The following is an 18,675-nucleotide window of genomic DNA, read 5'->3' as shown; positions in this document are numbered from 1 at the left end:
CACCTGTTTAGAAATCGTAAAAACTAAATAAATCAATAAAAACTCCCACTGACATGAATAAAGAAACACCGTTCGGAGTGATCACGTGTCAAACAAACTAAAAGTTAAAAAAAACTAAAAACTACAACAAGTAAAATGAAATAAAACGGAATCAATTATTAAACAATGCAAACATAGACCAATTGAGTTCAACGAATCATTGATCCTGAAGACATGGATCAGCATGTTCAGGTCGTTTGATTAGGGTCAGAGCTGAAATTTACAGGAGAGTGGATGTGGTGGATCTTATTTGAGGATTCCTGGCGCCGAAAAGGCAAATACGGATTTTGTAGTCAGGCACCCCGAGAGGAAACAAATGGGGGCCTAACGTCGAAGGACTTAAAGCGGCCGTGCCTAGGATTTCTTTAAACGAATAAATAATTAGCTCTTCGGTTGATTCTTGAATTTCTTAAATCATTTGTTTATTTGTTTATTTTTTCCCGGTGCAGTTTGCATTCAAGCGGTTGGACTGACAAACAAGACTGGCAACCTCTCAAGTCGAAGAGAAGGGCCCGAGTTGCAAAGGAACGTGCAGCTCTAAAGAGGTCGCTGTAGAGAGAGAGAGAGAAGGTCTGTCTATCGCTCCCTGGAGGAGAAAGCAAGAATGACGACGTTGAGCTGTCCTCCGTCACAGCGGCGAAGCAGAAAGGCGGCACAGAGAAGGGCAAAGCAAAGCAGCAGCAAATGTAAAAGGGTAAAGGAGCGAGCAAGAACAGTCGGGCCCTGAGAAGAGCGCTCGCTGACTGGTGAAGGAAAAGCAAAGCTTACAGCACCTGGTATTCCCAGGCGGTCTCCCATCCAAGTACTAACCAGGCCTGCCCCTGCTTAGCTTCCGAGATCGGACGAGATCGGGCGTGCTCAGGGTGGTATGGCCGTAAGCGAAAGCGGTTCCCGAATGCGAGCTATTTAAAGAAGGCACGGCAGCAGGCCAAAGACGCACACCAGCTTTTCCACTCCACTCTTTTCATGTCTTCTGCAACTCTTCGACATTGTCTGCCCGAGAAAAAGCCACCCCACCGGCAAACTTGGCCGGAGCGCGGCGTTTCCGCCGTCCCTCACCACGCCAAAACAACACGTCCATTTCCCCTTCTTTTCACGCCTTCGTCCCTACATCAATTCCTTCCTTCCTTAATAAATCAACTCACATTAATTCAGTTGGAAGACAAACATCGCTGACGCTGCAGAGCCACACTGAGTGCAAGTAAGCGCGCAAGTCTATTTCTCAACGATATCAAATTAATCAGGCACCTTTATTTACATTTCAACCATATCCTGTCAAAGCACTCAACGCTATACAATTCGGAGCACAGAGTGTCAGTAATGTACAACCACCACGATGAACACTCCATTTCCAGCTAAAGGCGATCAAAACACCCATCGACATGAACAAAGCGGCGTTCGGAGCGATCACCTGGCAAACAAACTAAAACTTCTAAAAGTTCTTTCACACGAACAAAATTAAATAAAACCTTTCACACCTGTTTAGAAATCGTAAAAACTAAATAAATCAATAAAAAACTCCCACTGACATGAATAAAGAAACACCGTTCGGAGTGATCACGTGTCAAACAAACTAAAAGTTTTAAAAAAAACTAAAAACTACAACAAGTAAAATGAAATAAAAACGGAATCAATTATTAAACAATGCAAACATAGACCAATTGAGTTCAACGAATCATTGATCCTGAAGACATGGATCAGCATGTTCAGGTCGTTTGATTAGGGTCAGAGCTGAAATTTACAGGAGAGTGGATGTGGTGGATCTTATTTGAGGATTCCTGACGCCGGAAAAGGCAAATACGGATTTTGTAGTCAGGCACCCCGAGAGGAAACAAATGGGGGCCTAACGTCGAAGGACTTAAAGCGGCCGTGCCTAGGATTTCTTTAAACGAATAAATAATTAGCTCTTCGGTTGATTCTTGAATTTCTTAAATCATTTGTTTATTTATTTATTTTTTCCCCGGTGCAGTTTGCATTCAAGCGGTTGGACTGACAAACAAGACTGGCAACCTCTCAAGTCGAAGAGAAGGGCCCGAGTTGCAAAGGAACGTGCAGCTCTAAAGAGGTCGCTGTAGAGAGAGAGAGAGACGGTCTGTCTATCGCTCCTGGAGGAGAAAGCAAGAATGACGACGTTGAGCTGTCCTCCGTCACAGCAGCGAAGCAGAAAGCGGCACAGAGAAGGGCAAAGCAAAGCAGCAGCAAATGTAAAAGGGTAAAGGAGCGAGCAAGAACAGTCGGGCCCTGGAGAAGAGCGCCGCTGACTGGTGAAGGAAAAGCAAAAGCTTACAGCACCTGGTATTCCCAGGCGGTCTCCCATCCAAGTACTAACCAGGCCCGCCCCTGCTTAGCTTCCGAGATCGGACGAGATCGGGCGTGCTCAGGGTGGTATGGCCGTAAGCGAAAGCGGCCCGAATCGCGAGCTATTTAAAGAAGGCACCGGCAGCAGGCCAAAGACGCACACCAGCTTTTCCACTCCACTCTTTTCATGTCTTCTGCAACTCTTCGACATTGTCTGCCCGAGAAAAAGCGCGCCCACCGGCAAACTTGGCGGGCGCGGCGTTTCCGCCGTCCTCACCACGCCAAAACAACACGTCCATTTCCCTTCTTTTTCACGCCTTCGTCCCTACATCAATTCCTTCCTTCCTTAATAAATCAACTCACATTAATTCAGTTGGAAGACAAACATCGCTGACGCTGCGAGCCACACTGAGTGCAAGTAAACGCAAGTCTATTTCTCAACGATATCAAATTAATCAGGCACCTTTATTTACATTTCAACCATATCCTGTCAAAGCACTCAACGCTATACAATTCGGAGCACAGAGTGTCAGTAATGTACAACCACCACGATGAACACTCCATTTCCAGCTAAAGGCGATCAAAACACCCATCGACATGAACAAAGAAACGGCGTTGGAGCGATCACCTGGCAAACAAACTAAAACTTCTAAAAGTTCTTTCACACGAACAAAATTAAATAAAACCTTTCACACCTGTTTAGAAATCGTAAAAACTAAATAAATCAATAAAAAACTCCCACTGACATGAATAAAGAAACACCGTTCGGAGTGATCACGTGTCAAACAAACTAAAAGTTAAAAAAAAAGTTTGCCCCACTGGCAAACTTGGCCGGAGCGCGGCATTTCCGCCGTCCCTCACCACACCAAAACAACACGTCCATTTCTCCTTCTTTTTCACGCCTTCGTCCCTACATCAATTCCTTCCTTGTGTTTGGAAAATCTTCGTTGTTTCCCTCTCAGGTTTAGGTCTGTCAATGATGAGACTTACTTTTAAACCTAAAAATCTTAATTAGTTTAATAAAGTCAGAATAATTCAGACTGAGCTCAGGATATAGAACAACAGCATTAAAGGCATGCAGGGCAGTCCTGTATGCTCACACTACATTTCACACAATAGTTATATGCTTGTGCTTGCCTCTTCCTGCCACTCAGGGTGTCCTTCACAGAACCAGGTGCAGTTGTTTCTTCTCGACCAGTAGATGGGCTCAGCAGTCTCCATATCTTGTTTCTGTAGATAAGACATTTTGCACAGCACATACACATAATATCAAGTAGAAAAACTCAGAGCCTTTATGAGGCCTGGGTACAGTGCTTCTATTGAGTAAAACCTGTAAAACATAAATCCTTTAAAACATAAATCTTACACTTCCTTAATAAATCAACTCAAATTAATTCAGTTGGAAGACAAACATCGCTGTTGCTGCGAGCCACACTGAGTGCAAGTGAACGGAAGTGTATTTCTCAAAGATATCAAATTAATCAGGCACCTTTATTTACATTTCAACGATATCCTGTCAAAGCACTCAACGGTATACAATTCGGAGCACAGAGTGTCAGTAATGTACAAACGACCACGATGAACACTCCATTTCCAGCCAAAGGCGATAAAAACACCCATTGACATGAACAAAGAAACGCCGTTCGAGCGCGATCACGTGGCAAACAAACTAAAACTTCTAAAAGTTCTTTGACACGAACAAAATTAAATAAAATCTTTGACACGTGTTCTTAAATAGTAAAAACTACTCCCAGCTCAAGCGTGATCACTCCAAACTGTGTTTCATTGTTCATGTAAGCGGGAGTTTTTAATCGACTTTATTTGAAATGGATTGTTCAACGTGGTCGGTGTGCAATACTGATACCCTGTTCTCCGAACTACTAAGCGAATAAGATCAAATAAAGTCCACCACATCCACTCTCCTGTAAATGGAGAGGTTTGTCGGTCTGACACAGAGTGTCAGTAATATACAACGACCACGTTAAACAGTCCATTTCCAGCTAAAGGCGATAAAACACCTGTGAGGGACCGAGAGGTCAAGAAAAGAACACCCAGGTTTACACACAAAAAAATGGGTCTTTATTTACCCAAATCAAATAAGTCAAACTTGTCGCAATCAAAACAAGTGAAAACAACCAAACAAGAACTCACACAGGGGTAAGCTGGCCAATTACAACTCCCCAAATAAACAAAACGCACAGCTTATAAAAGGAAAAGATGGGCCCATTACAACACAAAAGGGAGACACAAAAAGTTAAATTACATTAAACACAAAAATAAATGACAACATCAAACAATACAATTCAAAATTAATACTAAAAGAAACACTAAATAGATAACTACAATCCAAAACCCCCAAACAATTAATTTAAAAAAATCCTCAATTCTCTGTTTCCCCCATTCCACCTTAGCCAATGGTGCATCCAGGTGGAACCAATAAACAAATCCCTTGTTCCCGCCAGAACTCCAATTTCCCCAAGTATCGCAACTCTCCTGTCCGCGGCTAGCCAGGCGGTAACTTAAACTCAGAATAGAAAACAAATATTAATAACAAAATACAATGCAATCCATCTGTGTGCACTCCAAATGAACCGCGATTGTGAATGAAAGTGAAGAAAAAAGGTATGCAAACCAAAATAAAGTAATAATTGTTTAACAGATGCGTGTTGTGTATTGTTACTATAAACGTGATTAAGAAAATAAACCAAACAAAGAATGGAAATGATAACCTTAAATCTATATGAAATGTATAAAAGAAACTGAGTGAGCTTTGGCTACCTTAATGATCTTGTGCGGCCACATCTCGGGCTGCATCCCCTGTAACGTTGGCTTTACCAGGCACATGTTTGATCTTGAACCGAAAGGGCTTCATGGCCAGGTACCATCTTGTGATCCTTCCATTAGTATCTTTCATTTTGTCTAGCCACTTCAATGCTTTGTGATCGGTCTCCAAAATAAACTCACGGCCAAGCAGATAATATCTGAGGGAATCAGGGCCCACTTTACTGCCAAGCACTCCTTTTCCACAATCGAATAACGAACTTCTCTTGGGAACAGGTTGTGACTGATAAAAGCTACTGGACGTCGACCCTCTGATAGTCCCTGCAGTAAAACTGCTCCTATGCCCCTCTCAGAAGCATCAGTTTGCACGATGAAGGGTTGACTAAAGTCAGGATTATGAAGAACAGTATCAGTTGTCAAAGCTGTTTGGATATCCCGGAAAGCTTCTAAACTCTCCTCCGTCCACTTTAGCCGATTCGGATGATGTGCCCCTACCATGTCTGTTAAAGGAGCAGCTCTAGTAGAAAAATTTGGGATAAAGCGATGGTAAAATCCAGCCATTCCTAAGAAAGATCGCAAGTTCTTACGTGTTTGGGGCTGTGACGAGCGTCCCGAACCGCCATCAGCGTCGCCCTGGAAACCAACGAGGAGCACCTGGCCACACTCGTCACAGGCTGATCGGACCCAGCTTCTCCTCATTACCTGCGCAGCATAAGAAGACCACGCAACATGCCACATGGAGGAAGATTGTCTCCATGAATGCTGAGCCTAACTCCTCTTCTCTTGTTCCCCGCAGAGAGCAGCATATGACCGGTCAGCCTGCACAAGCACAGCACGGATCCACTGCACCAGGAGGGATAAACGAAAGAAAGCACCAACCCACCCCGCTAGCCTCACTTGCACCTGTATTTCACCCGTGATTTGCACAATAAATCCACCCTCCGGAGCCTGTGTTTGGAACTCTCTTGCCGTGTGTTTCTTCACCCCGTCACACTGGTGGAGAATGCGGACAGTTGTGTGAAGAAACACCAGCCAGTAAACTCGCCTTCACCCCCGTTCTTTTTTTTTCTCTCTCTTTTGTCTCCCATTTAGTTTCCCCGCGTGGTGTAGCACTCCTCCCCCATAATGGAAGAACTGCTACAGCGGCTCACCGAGGTCAGCGTCCGTCAGCAGCAAATAGCGGAGCACCTGGCGACCCAATAGAGCAAAGCGGAGCAGGAGCTCCTCGCCTTACGGTCCGCTGCCGCTCAACAAATACCGCTGCCGGATCCCCGTGCCCAAGCCACCAAGCTATTACCCAAAATGTCAGCCCACGACGACCCAGAGGCTTTTCTTCAGATGTTTGAGACGACGACCAATACAAAAGGGTGGCACCCGATGAGTGGGCACGAGTGCTGGCTCCCCCTTTTAACCGGTGAAGCCCAGCGGGCTTACTTTTCTCTCTCTGGCGAAGCGGCGGAAAGCTATCCGGAGGTGCGAAGAGAGATTCTCGCGCGGCTGGGACTTTCCCCGATATCAGCCGCGCAACAATTCCACAGCTGGGAATACAACCCTCGTCTCCCAGCACGAGCACAAGCCGCGGAGCTCTCGCGCCTCGCGCAACATTTGCTTTTAGACGGAACCCCGTCAGCGAGTCGGGTGACAGAACGGGTCGTCGTTGACCGGTTTCTCCGAGCTCTCCCTCGCTCAGGCGGTAAAGATGAGGAACCCCACAACGACCATGGAGCTCGTCGAGGCAGTGGAGCTGGCGGACGCAGCCCAACATCGGGAGCCGGGGGAGCGAACGCCGGTGCCTTTTCCCTGGAGGGTGGTCCAGGAGCGACCAGTCAGCAGGCCAGCGGTTCCTCTGCATGCGATGAGCCAATGCCGACGGAAGACCCGGTCCGCCCGGCCGCGCGCCTGGCTGGCAGGCTGCATCGTTCACCACGAACCACCCAAAGGAGCCCCCGAGGTTTAGGTAAAAGTGAACGGCAAGCCCTTCCGAGCCCTCCTAGACTCCAGTAGCACAGTCACCCTGGTGCGAGCGAACCTCCTGGCCCCGCGGGGAGAAAAAAAGATTTACATCCCCATCACCTGCGTGCACGGGGACACCCGGCAAGTCCCGGCTCGGTGGGTCAACCTTTCGGCCGGCGTGGGTACCTGGCCCCTGGAAATTGGAGTGGATCTCCCGGTCCCGGTGTTGCTAGGAAGGGACTGGCCAGGGTTCGATCGCATGCTTGGAGCCGCCACCCAGCCTGTCAGCCCCAGAGGGAACCGCCTCCGACGGAGACCAGCCCGCAAAACGCAGGATCATCCCGTGTTGCTGGCCTCAGACAGCGGGAGAGATGGTGAGTCCCCCTCCCATCCTTGATGTCTTTTAGCAGGTCTCGGGAGGAGGCTCCTTCGCAAAAGCCCAGAAAGAGGATGATCGACTCAAGCACTGTTGGCCTCAAGTGCGAATCATCGAAGGACGAGAAGTGCGACCTGGGCCCCATCCTCTCCCGCACTTCATCGTCAAAAAGGGCCTGTTGTACTGTGTCGCCCAACGGAGGGGGGAGGAGAAAATGCTCCTAGTAGTTCCAAAATCGAAGACCGAGGCAATCCTGGAACTGGTCCACTCTCACCCGATGGCAGGACACCTCGGGACAGCTAACACTGCTCAGCGCATCCGTGACCGCTTCCACTGGCCCGGCCTCGATGCTGAAGTCAAGCGGTTCTGTCAAGCCCTTCGAGCGCATCGGGATGGACCTTGTCGGGCCGCTGCCAAAGTCCGCCCGGGGACATGAACATGTGCTGGTCATAGTCAACTATGCCACCCGCTACCCTGAAGCCGTTCCTCTACGGAAGGCCACGGCGAAGACCATCGCCAAGGAACTGTTTCTGTTCTTCAGCTGGGTTGGCCTCCCAGCCGAGATCCTGACCGACCAGGGTACCCCCTTCATTTCCCGGCTAATGGCTGACCTCTGCCGGTGACGGAGTTTTCCTTCAGTGTTCTTTTATAATTTCTATACATTTATGAGTTAACTACATGTTACTTACATCAGACTTGAATAAAGTTTTTTCCTGACACCTAAAATCCTGCTGTACGAGTCTCTTTGCTCAAGAAGTGAATTCGGCTCCAAATCAACAATAACTTTCCACAACATAATTTGGCGCCCAACGTGGGGCAGGACAGAGGTTTTGAGAAGAAGATGAGACAAAAAGACGATTGCCAAGGAGGGTCAGGAGGCTGACTACACAAACTCGGCTGGCGCCAGAAAAATAAAAGGTAAGCAGTTTTTGCTTATATGCCTCTTTGTGTAGTCTGCTGATTAACCAACCTATGGTAATTATAAAGAACCTCTCCTGCATGGAACCCAAAATACACAAAAATGTATATATAAATGGATTTTAGGTGTCAGGAAAAGGAGCAGTAATTTTGTTTTGTTTATTGGTTTAGTTATGTTTTGTTTAGCTTGTTATTTTAGTTTGTTTTAAAGTTATTTTCAGTTTAGATATTTTAATTTTGAGTGAATGCATTGCAATGGACACTATTGGCTGATGAGTGAGGGCTGAGAAAAAGGCAGTTCACTTACAGTTAATAGTGTGTGTGTGTGTGTGTGTGTGTGTGTGTGTGTGTGTGTGTGTGTGTGTGTGTGTGTGTAGGGGCGATGGAAGCTCTGTGGATTCTAGGGCTATCATGAAAAGTCCCTAAAAAGCCTGCAGCGTGCTGTTTTTTTACTATGAGGGTAGTGGAAGAGCGAGCAGAACTGACAGGTCACTCGTAAGGAGTGTTTATGTTGTTTTTAGTTTGCGCGCCTGCAGGTATCAAGACCTGAAAGGGGTGTGGAAAAAGGTCCTAATTAGGTTAAAGTCCTCTTGTTGGGCAGAAAAAGTCCTATGTTAAAGGGAGGTGTTGGTCAGATAATTCTACAACTCATAATGAGAGATAGAGAAACACAAAACAGTAGAAATGCAGCAATTCAACATAACAGGAAATAGCTGACCCTCAGAAAGGTAACGAAAGAAGAAAACAAAACTGATAATAAAGTGACCATGACAATATTTGAAAAGTAGTGTATAAGGCAGTTTTAGTGCCGGATATATCGATGCTGAAGATTAACAATAGGTAAAAATCCTGCAGCGTCTGTCTTTATTTTTGGCTGGCCTTGTCTTATATGTTGTATGTTATGCGTTTGCTAAAAGTTGAGTGAGAACTGTTGAAAGTGTGTTGTGGAAAAATTTCTCCAGGAAGGGTCAGGGAGAGATTGAAGTTGTGTGTGTGCAGAGTGAGAGCTGGTTATGGAACTGGCGGATGGTGTGTAAATGAGAGTGGGTATAACTTCTGTCAGTGAGACCAATTGCATAAAAAAAAAGGAAAAATAATAATAAAGTAATAATAAAATAAAACAATAGAAATAAAGAAGAAGTAAAAAGAAAAACAAAGAGAAATAAGAACAAGATTTGATTAAAGGGAAATTGAGTGGTTGGATCACTTGAGAGAAGTTATATGATGTGCTGTGGGATAATATGTGAATGAATTTAAAGTGTGTGTGAAGTTTTATATTATGTGATGAAATAAAATAAAATTTTGTACTTGTTTCACCAAAAGAGCTCTTGGTGCAAGCAAATTACAAAATGCAAATTGATAAATAAAAAAAAAAAAACAGAGAAATAATAAAATAAAAGGGAATATTATAATATAAGGGTGTGGTGTGGAAGGAAAAAGAAGAAGAAGAGTGAAGGGTGTCACAGGGTGTTGAGAGAGACTAGAAAAGAAAAAGAAGGTAGAGAAAGAAGGAAAGAGTAGAGTGCTGTAATGGATGAGGAGGGAATGAAATGATTGTTGACCTATGTGTATATGTATATGTATATATGTGTGTATGTGTATATGTATATGTATATATGTGTGTATGTGTATGTATGTATGTATGTATGTGTATATATATATATATATATATATATATATATATATATATATATATATATATATATATATATATATATATATAGAGAGAGAGAGAGAGAGAGAGAGAGAGATAGTAGTGTGGAGTCAAACGGTATTTGGATTAATTGGAAATTTGAAACATACGCTGGAAGTTTAATATGTATTATTATTTTGCTTGATTCTGTATGTTCCTTATTTGAAATCAGGTGGCTGCACCGAATAAGAGGAGCTGATACAGTAAAAACTATCTAACTGTTGGCAGGACTTCCTATGTGGTGCAAAAGCCATTGAAGAGCTGAACACAAGGGGGCAAGTGAAAATTTGATACTTGTTATTTTGGAAAAATTGTATTTTATAGGAAAAAAATTAAGAAGAAATAGTAATGAATTAGATTTAATATGAGTAAATCAAGAAATTAATTTAAAATAAGAACATAATAGGTGCAGAGTGATAAAGAAATGCAGAGTGCAAAGGTATAGAAAGTCAAGAGCAAAGGAAAGGAATAAAGGAGGGGAGAGTGAGAAGGAAGTTAGGCAAAGTAAGGGGGGTTGACCTGTGACATTGGAGCAGGCTCTTGTGACGGAGCGTTTGCAGAAGGAGGGAGATAGAGAAACGGGGGAGTTATAACTTACTTGGTGGTGACTTTTCATTTTGACTGAGGAAATAATTAAGATTAGAAAGCCGGAGTAAAATAAATTGAATAATAGATAAATAAAAAGGACAGTGAAGAAGTTATTATTTGAATAGTATTGAAATAGAGTGGTGATTGAAGAGTTACCAATTTAACTGATAATTGAATAGAATAGATAATAGAATAGATAATATCTATTGAATAGAATTGAATAGATAATAATAGATAGTTGATCACAAATTTGAGATTTAAGTATATGACATAGTACTTGATTTTAATTGGTGATTAATTGTTAAGCTTTATTTTTTATTTGAATTTTTATTTGAATTCTGGGTTGAAGTTTTGACATCTAAAAAAAAATGGCATCCTATGAGAAAGGAACCCCTGTAGAAGTGATTGGTCTTCAGCAACCTGTATGCAAAGATATAATACGTCGCATATCAAAAAAATGGGAGAAGCAAAAAAAATATCTAAACACAAAGTGGCCTGCAGAAGGAACATTTAATGTGATGGTGTGTAGGGAGATGGAAGGATTGATTAAAAATCACAAATCCAATGACAAATCAAAGAAAAGAGAAGAAAAGAAAGAAAGTGTAACGCCACACCAGCAGAGGGAGCCTTCCCCAGAGTTCTGACTGTCAGCTCTTCCTCTGCTTTCTCCACGCCCACTTCCCTTTTGGCGGCCATTTTAACCAGGCCCAAACAACAGCCTGGTGCGAAGTATTGCCAGCTCATCACTGCATACCAAGCGTTTCTTTATCTGTCTGTTTCTATCGTGTTTTGACCTATTGCCTGTTTTTCTTGACTATTGTTTTTGGATTACCCCTTGCCTTGACGACTCGAATTGGACTGATTATTGTGTTTGAACCTTTTCCTGATTATTTGACGCTGAGTTTGGATTACGTTTGGATTTGTTTGCTGTCTCCATTAAAAACTCTGCATATGGAATCTACTCCGGCTTCCGCCTCTGGTTCGTTACAGAATACTTCGCCTTCACCGAATCCAGCGGAGGTTTCACAACTACAGGCCGCGTTCACTTACCAGAGTGAACTTATGAAGAATTATCAGGAACAGCTGGCTCAAGTGCAAGCAGCAAACAATCATCTGCTTCATTATATCCGTTCGCTTCCACCCACACAACCTCCTACGGTAAGACTGGCACTGCCAGAAAAATTTGATGGTTCTGCTGAGCAATGCAAAGGGTTTATTCGCCAAACTCGCACCTACCTGGGAAGTATGACAGATCATTCCGAAGCAGATAAGTGTTCACTGATCATGTCACTATTGTCCGGCAGGGCAATTGATTGGGCTGCGGCCGTTTGGGAAACAGACGTAAATCTGCGTACTTCTGCTGAATATTTTATGAACCAAATTCGTGAAGTGTTTGAATATCCTGCAGGGGGCCAGGATGTATCAACACGGATTCTGCATTTAACTCAGGGAAGTCGCACAGCAGCAGACTATGCCATTGAGTTTCGCACCTTAGCAGCACAAAAATTGGCGCCGAGAACTGAATCTCTGTTTCTACTGTGGAGAACAAGGCCATCGCAATCACCAGTGTCCACACAAGGCCCGGAAGAAGGCAGCTGATTCAACCCGGGTGAGTTGTGATGGTTTCTCCTTACAAATATTCAAGGCTGTTACTGTACCAGTCCAGATAACTACTGACGATGGTCCTATTCGGTTAACAGCACTGATTGACTCTGGAGCTGCACTTAATCTCATTAACCAGAATCTCATTCATCAACACCATATCTCCACCATACCATGTTTGCCAGCCATTGGAATCACCACTGTGGAAAATAAACCCATAAAAGGGGGTATCACCAGACAGACATCGCCCATCCGTCTACAAACTGGATTGTTTCATCAAGAACTCATTTCACTGTATGTAATTGACTCACCCAAGTATGAAATCATCCTCGGATACCCATGGCTTTCCACTCATGACCCAAGTTTTCTTGGTTCAATGGGGAACTCACACACTGGTCTCAGTTCTGCCGAAAGCACTGTTTGCACAACTGCCCATCATTGCCATGTCTCGCCACTAGTGTGGAAAGTCCCCTCAGCTCACAGACTCCCACGATTCCACAATGCTATAATGACCTGCGGGAAGTTTTTAGTAAAACTAAGGCCACTCAATTGCCACCACATCGCCCTGGGATTGTGCCATTGATCTCCTGCCCAACGCTATGCCACCCAAAAGTAAGATTTATTCCTGTCTCGTCAGGAGTCCCAAGCTATGGAAGAGTATATCAACGAGGCTTTGAACTCTGGATTTATTCGTCCATCCACTTCTCCCGCTGCAGCTGGGTTTTTTTTTGTTAAGAAAAAAGATGGAGGATTACGACCATGTATCGACTACCGAGGTCTCAACCATGTCACTGTTAAATTCCGTTATCCATTACCACTGGTACCAGCTGCATTGGAACAACTTCGCGAAGCCAAGATTTACACCAAACTCGATCTCAGAAGTGCCTACAACCTCATCAGAATCAAGGAAGGAGATGAATGGAAAACTGCATTTCTCACCACTCAGGGGCACTATGAGTACCAGGTGATGCCGTATGGACTTGCCAACGCTCCAGCAGTATTTCAGTCCTTCATCAACGAGATCTTCAGGGATATTCTTCACAAGTTTGTAATCGCTTACATTGATGATATTCTGATCTACTCCAGATCTGAGGATGAACATGTGGATCATGTGAGGATTGTCCTTTCCGTCTTCTAGAACATAACTTGTACATCAAGGCAGAGAAATGTGAGTTTCATGTATTCCAGACATCCTTTCTAGGATACAATATAAGTCATCACGGCGTGGAAATGGACAATGCTAAAATCACTGCTGTCACTGAATGGCCCAGGCCCTCCACAGTCAAAGAACTACAACGGTTCCTAGGATTTGCTAATTTCTACCGCCGGTTCATCAGAAATTACAGTTTAATAGCCGCCCCTCTGACCTCACTACTCAAAGGTAAACCCTCAAGGTTACATTGGACCGAACAAGCAGACACCGCCTTCAATAACCTGAAAACCACTTTTACTACAGCCCCAATCCTGAGACATCCAAATCCCGACCTTCCATTCATCCTGGAAGTGGACGCCTCTGATTGTGGCATTGGTGCGGTGCTCTCACAGCGTCATGGTCAACCTGCAAAATTGTACCCCTGTGCTTTCTTTTCCAGAAAGCTTTCCACAGCAGAAAGAAACTATGATGTCGGCAATAAGGAACTTCTCTCTATGAAAGCAGCCATTGAAGAGTGGAGGCATTGGCTAGAAGGGGCCCTACATCCATTTCAAGTAATCACTGACCATAAAAACCTTGAATATGTCAAAGCTGCTAAGAGACTCAACCCACGTCAAGCACGATGGTCACTTTTCTTTTCTTTTTTTTTTTTTTTTCCCATTTTCTTTTTTTTTTTTTATATTTTATTTTTATTGAAATTTCCATTCACAACAGGGAAGTACAAACATTGTCAATGTTCCTTATTTACATAATCAAAGGCGTAATATCAATAAGTATATCGCAATATTGAGTCCCATAAAAACAAATAAACAAACATAAAAGAGGGGGAGAAAAAGGACTCTACATTTTTAAACACTTGTCAAAGAAATGTACTGTACAATCCCTTTATAGAGATGGTAATGTACGAAAAGATACAGAACATAAAAATAAATAACATACACAAAAACAACACGGAAACAAGTCTGCCACAAAACACTTTCGACCCGATTCTTGTGGGGTGTCTGCTTTAAAGAATAGACTTGGTATAGACTCACCGTCTATGTTTCATTTGTTTAAACAAAATCTGGTCGTATAGGGGATATATACGTAATCCACTCTTTCCATAATACTGCAAATAACTGAGACTTAAGTCTTAGGGCATAGGTTAACTTCTCCATTGAGAAAATTTCATGTACTATTTCTACCCAGTTTTCCTGAGTTGGCACGCTTGGATGGAGCCACTGTCTTGTAATTGCTTTCTTACTTGCAATTGTTAAGATTCTAAACAGGTATTTATTTGGAAAATCGCTAGAAATCAGTCCCAGGTACATCACTTCAAAACAAAAGGGAATTTGAATGTTAAAGATATCCTCTAAACATTTATGTATTTCATGCCAGTACTGATTTATAGAAAGACAACTCCAAAAGATGTGAAAATGATTAGCCTTATCGCCCCACACTGTCGCCAACATTTGGTTTTATGTATCTGTTGCTTACTCTGAGCAGGTGTGGAGAAGAACCTAACATCCCCTTCCATGCAAACTCTCTCCAAAACAAGGAATGTGTAGTTTTCCATTGTGACTCACATACACTTTCCCACTCCTCTACTGAAAGGCTGAAGTTGCCTTCTTGCTCCCATCTCTCCTTTAAATATAATGTATCTATCAATTTGGCTTGTTGTAGCCCTCTATACAACTTTGAAATAACTTTTTTACAATCGTCAGATTGATAGGCTAACAAGAACACTTTTAATAACCCGTCTTCTTTTTTCGATACATTTCCTATAGCATATTCTAAATAATGACGCAGTTGGAGATATCTATAAAAGTCCTGGTTCTCTAGTCCATGTCTTTCTTTAAGTATCTGAAAGCTCTGAAGCTTCCCTTACTCATAAATGTCCAATAGGCAGTTAGGCCCTTAGTTGTCCATCTTTTAAAACTAATATCTAATTTGTTAGGGGCAAACTCTGTATCATAGGCGCACCAGCGCAACAATATCCTGGAATCTTTCAAATGACCTTTCGCTAATTTCTTCCAAATGTTCAAGGACACATTTAACCAAGGATTATCTATACTTATTAATTTATTTATCAGTACCTCATCTCCCAATGCTGCCTGGACCGGGACATCTCGGGATATAGCACCTTCTATTTCTTTCCATCTTGAGTGATATGCCGGATTACATAAACACACTAAAGGTCTAATCTGGGCAGCATAATAATAATCTTGCAAACAGGAAGTCCCATTCCCCCTTTTCTTTCCTTAGCTGAAGTGTTTTAAATCTAGTTCTGGTTTTTTCCCATTCCAGATAAATCTTGAAAATAATTTATCCCATTCTAGAAACTGCTGCGATGGTATAATCACTGGTAAAGATTGAAATAAATATAGTAGTCTCGGTAGAATGTTTATCTTGATTGATTCTATTCTTGAGCTCATGCTTAGAAAGGGAATAATATTCCATCTAGAAATATCTTTTTTAATCTTTAAAATTAGAGGGGCAAAATTAATTTGGTATAATTTTGATGTATCTTTTGGTAAAAGTACTCCTAGATACTTCATTGACACCGCTTCCCAATTTAGACAAAAATTCTTAATAATGAAGCCGGGTGGCTTATAATTAAAGGTAAGGACCTGGGTTTTCTGTATATTTACTCTATAACCCGAGAAGGATCCGTATGTACCAAGGAGAGACATCAGTTCTTGAAATGACTGGGTTGGCTGCTTTAGGTATACTAAAATATCATCTGCAAACGCAGCTACCTTTTGTATTCCTGTCCCTGTTTCTATGCCTATGATTTTGTCGTTCTGCCTAATACACTGAATTAGTGGCTCTATAAACAGGGCAAATAGAGTAGGGCTAATTGGACAGCCCTGGCGTGTTCCTCGCTCTAGAGAAAACTGGTTAGAGAGATCACCATTCACCTTAATTCTCGCTACAGGTTTATCATATAGTGCTTGAATGACTTTGATAATAGATTTATGGAACCCAAATCGATTCATGACCATGAAGAGATAGTCCCACGTAACAGAATCAAAGGCCTTTTCAGCGTCCAATCCCACTAAGAGAGCCTCAACATTATGCTTAGTTATGTGGTTCATAATATGTAAAGAGCGTCTAATGTTGTCTTGGGTTTGTCTTTGCCTAACAAACCCAGTCTGGTCTGGGTCAATAAGTTTAGGGATAATTGTATCTAACCTTCTAGCCAAAATGGATGTAAATAGTTTATAATCAACATTTAAAACACTGATAGGTCTAAAGTTTCCACACTCACTTTTATCTTTACCTTCCTTCGGTATAACAGAAATAATTGCTTCCCTCCAAGAGGGAGGGACCGCCCCACCCTTTAATATTGAATTGAAGGTAGTCAGTAACATAGGAGACAATGATTCTCTAAGAGATTTATACCATTCAGAGACAAAACCATCGGGACCTGGAGACTTATTTACTTTCAACCTAGTAATAGCATTGTTTAATTCCTCTACCGTTATTTCTGATAACAGTCTATCATTGTCTTCTGAAGAGACTAGGGGCAAATTCAAAGAGTCAAGGACCCTTGTCGCTTGAGATTCTACATCTAATTGGTTTTGGGAGTATAATTTTTTGTAGAATGTCTCAAAAATTTTAAGAATTTTATCCAGGCCATTTTCAATTTTTTTGGTAGCTGGATTGCGAATCTTGTAGATCGAATTATCAGCCTGCTGTTTACGTAACCTATAGGCCAGGAGTTTAATAGATTTTCCCCCCACTTCATAATATCTCTGCTTGGTAAATATCATTTTTTTCTGTATTTCTTGCATGTACAAATCATTTATCTCTTCCTGAGTCTTTTTAATCTCTTTTTTCACATTAATATCAAGATTTCTCATGTGTTGTCTTTGTAACTTCTCCAGATATTGCTGCAGTGTATTAAGTCTCTCCTGCCTAATCTTTTGAGTAGTGAGGTAATTGCAATAATCTTTCCCCTCATCACAGCTTTACATGCATCCCAGAGCATAGGGGGTGAGACCTCCCCGTTATCATTATTTTCCAAGTAAATATTAATTTCTGTCTTCAACTGTTCTTTAAACCCATTTAAAATACTTGAGTTTAATCTCCACAATGTAGTCTTTGGTTTGCTTCTCAAGTTGAAAGTCAAATAGACAGGACTGTGATCAGAAAGATCTATTGTTCCTATCTCGCAGCACTTGACCCTGTCTCTGTCTTTACTAAAAATAAAGAAATAATCAATTCTAGAATAAACCGAATGCGGTGAAGAAAAATGGGTATAAGTACGTATAGACGGATTAAGATCCCGCCATACATCTATGACCCCCAGCTCTTTCATGATCATATTAATTTTCTTACTTACAGGTTTGGGGTGGGTTAAACCACTTCCAGAGGAATCAAGTCTATGATTCAGTCTTACATTAAAGTCTCCTCCACAAATAGTAATGCCCTGAGAATGTGTAGCCATTAAATCAAATATATGTTTATAAAAAGACCAATCCGCTCCTGGAGGAGCATATACATTTAAAAAGGTAACCAAGGAGCTCTCTAACTTTCCTGTTATGATAATATATCTACCCTCCTTGTCTGTATTAGTAGATATATGTTCAAAATGTATTTGCTTTGATATTAATATCGCTACTCCTCTCCTGTGGCCAGATTTATAAGATGATGAAAAAGCACTGAAGCCTGATCTATTTAGTTTACTATGTTCTACCTGTGATAGATGTGTCTCTTGTAAGAAGGCAATCTGAACTTTATCTTTTTTAAGTTTTGAAAAAATTTTACTTCTTTTAATTGGATTAAGTACCCCGTTTACATTGAAGGATATCACCTTAATATTACGTAACATTATTCTCTATTAACACAAATCTTAACCAACATCCCCTCTTGCAAGTCAGTGACTGAGCAGACTCTCCCCTCGTTTCCAAGAATGGCAGCTGAACTCTCTGAACAACATTAGAACACTGAACTATGAAAAAATAAAGAACTTTAAAGACTTCCAAAAAAGAGGTCTCTCTCCTGACCTCAAGTGAGCCAAAACAGAATGGCTCAGAGGGAAAACCTTCACTATCCAACAGGGAAGGGCCCCCTATGCTGATCACACTGGCAATACAGTTTGCGCTCATGTGTCAGTATGACAGCTATACTCCGACATTCATTAAAAAAAAAAATACATTGGACTAGGCGAAAACTCAAAACAACACAAAAGTAAAATACATTGGTCAATATCCTAGTTTCGCAATGAGGTCCCGCAAAAAGGAGAGGGGAAAAGCAAGAATTGTCACCTACCAGGTAATGGACCAACCT

The 18,675-nt window shown here is 42.2% G+C and overlaps 2 non-coding genes across 2 annotated transcripts; both read right to left on the bottom strand.

Annotated features, from left to right (window-relative positions):
- Positions 1-800: 800 nt before the first annotated feature.
- Positions 801-919, bottom strand: LOC122334996. Its single transcript, XR_006248881.1, has one exon. It is a non-coding gene; the product is annotated as a 5S ribosomal RNA (ribosomal RNA).
- Positions 920-2,319: 1,400 nt separating this feature from the next.
- Positions 2,320-2,438, bottom strand: LOC122334991. The gene has a single exon (XR_006248876.1). It is a non-coding gene; the product is annotated as a 5S ribosomal RNA (ribosomal RNA).
- Positions 2,439-18,675: the final 16,237 nt, after the last annotated feature.

Source organism: Puntigrus tetrazona, unplaced genomic scaffold, assembly GCF_018831695.1.
Source record: "Puntigrus tetrazona isolate hp1 unplaced genomic scaffold, ASM1883169v1 S000000692, whole genome shotgun sequence".
NCBI classification, from domain to species: domain Eukaryota; kingdom Metazoa; phylum Chordata; class Actinopteri; order Cypriniformes; family Cyprinidae; genus Puntigrus; species Puntigrus tetrazona.
This window is presented reverse-complemented; position numbering and strand designations above follow the sequence as displayed.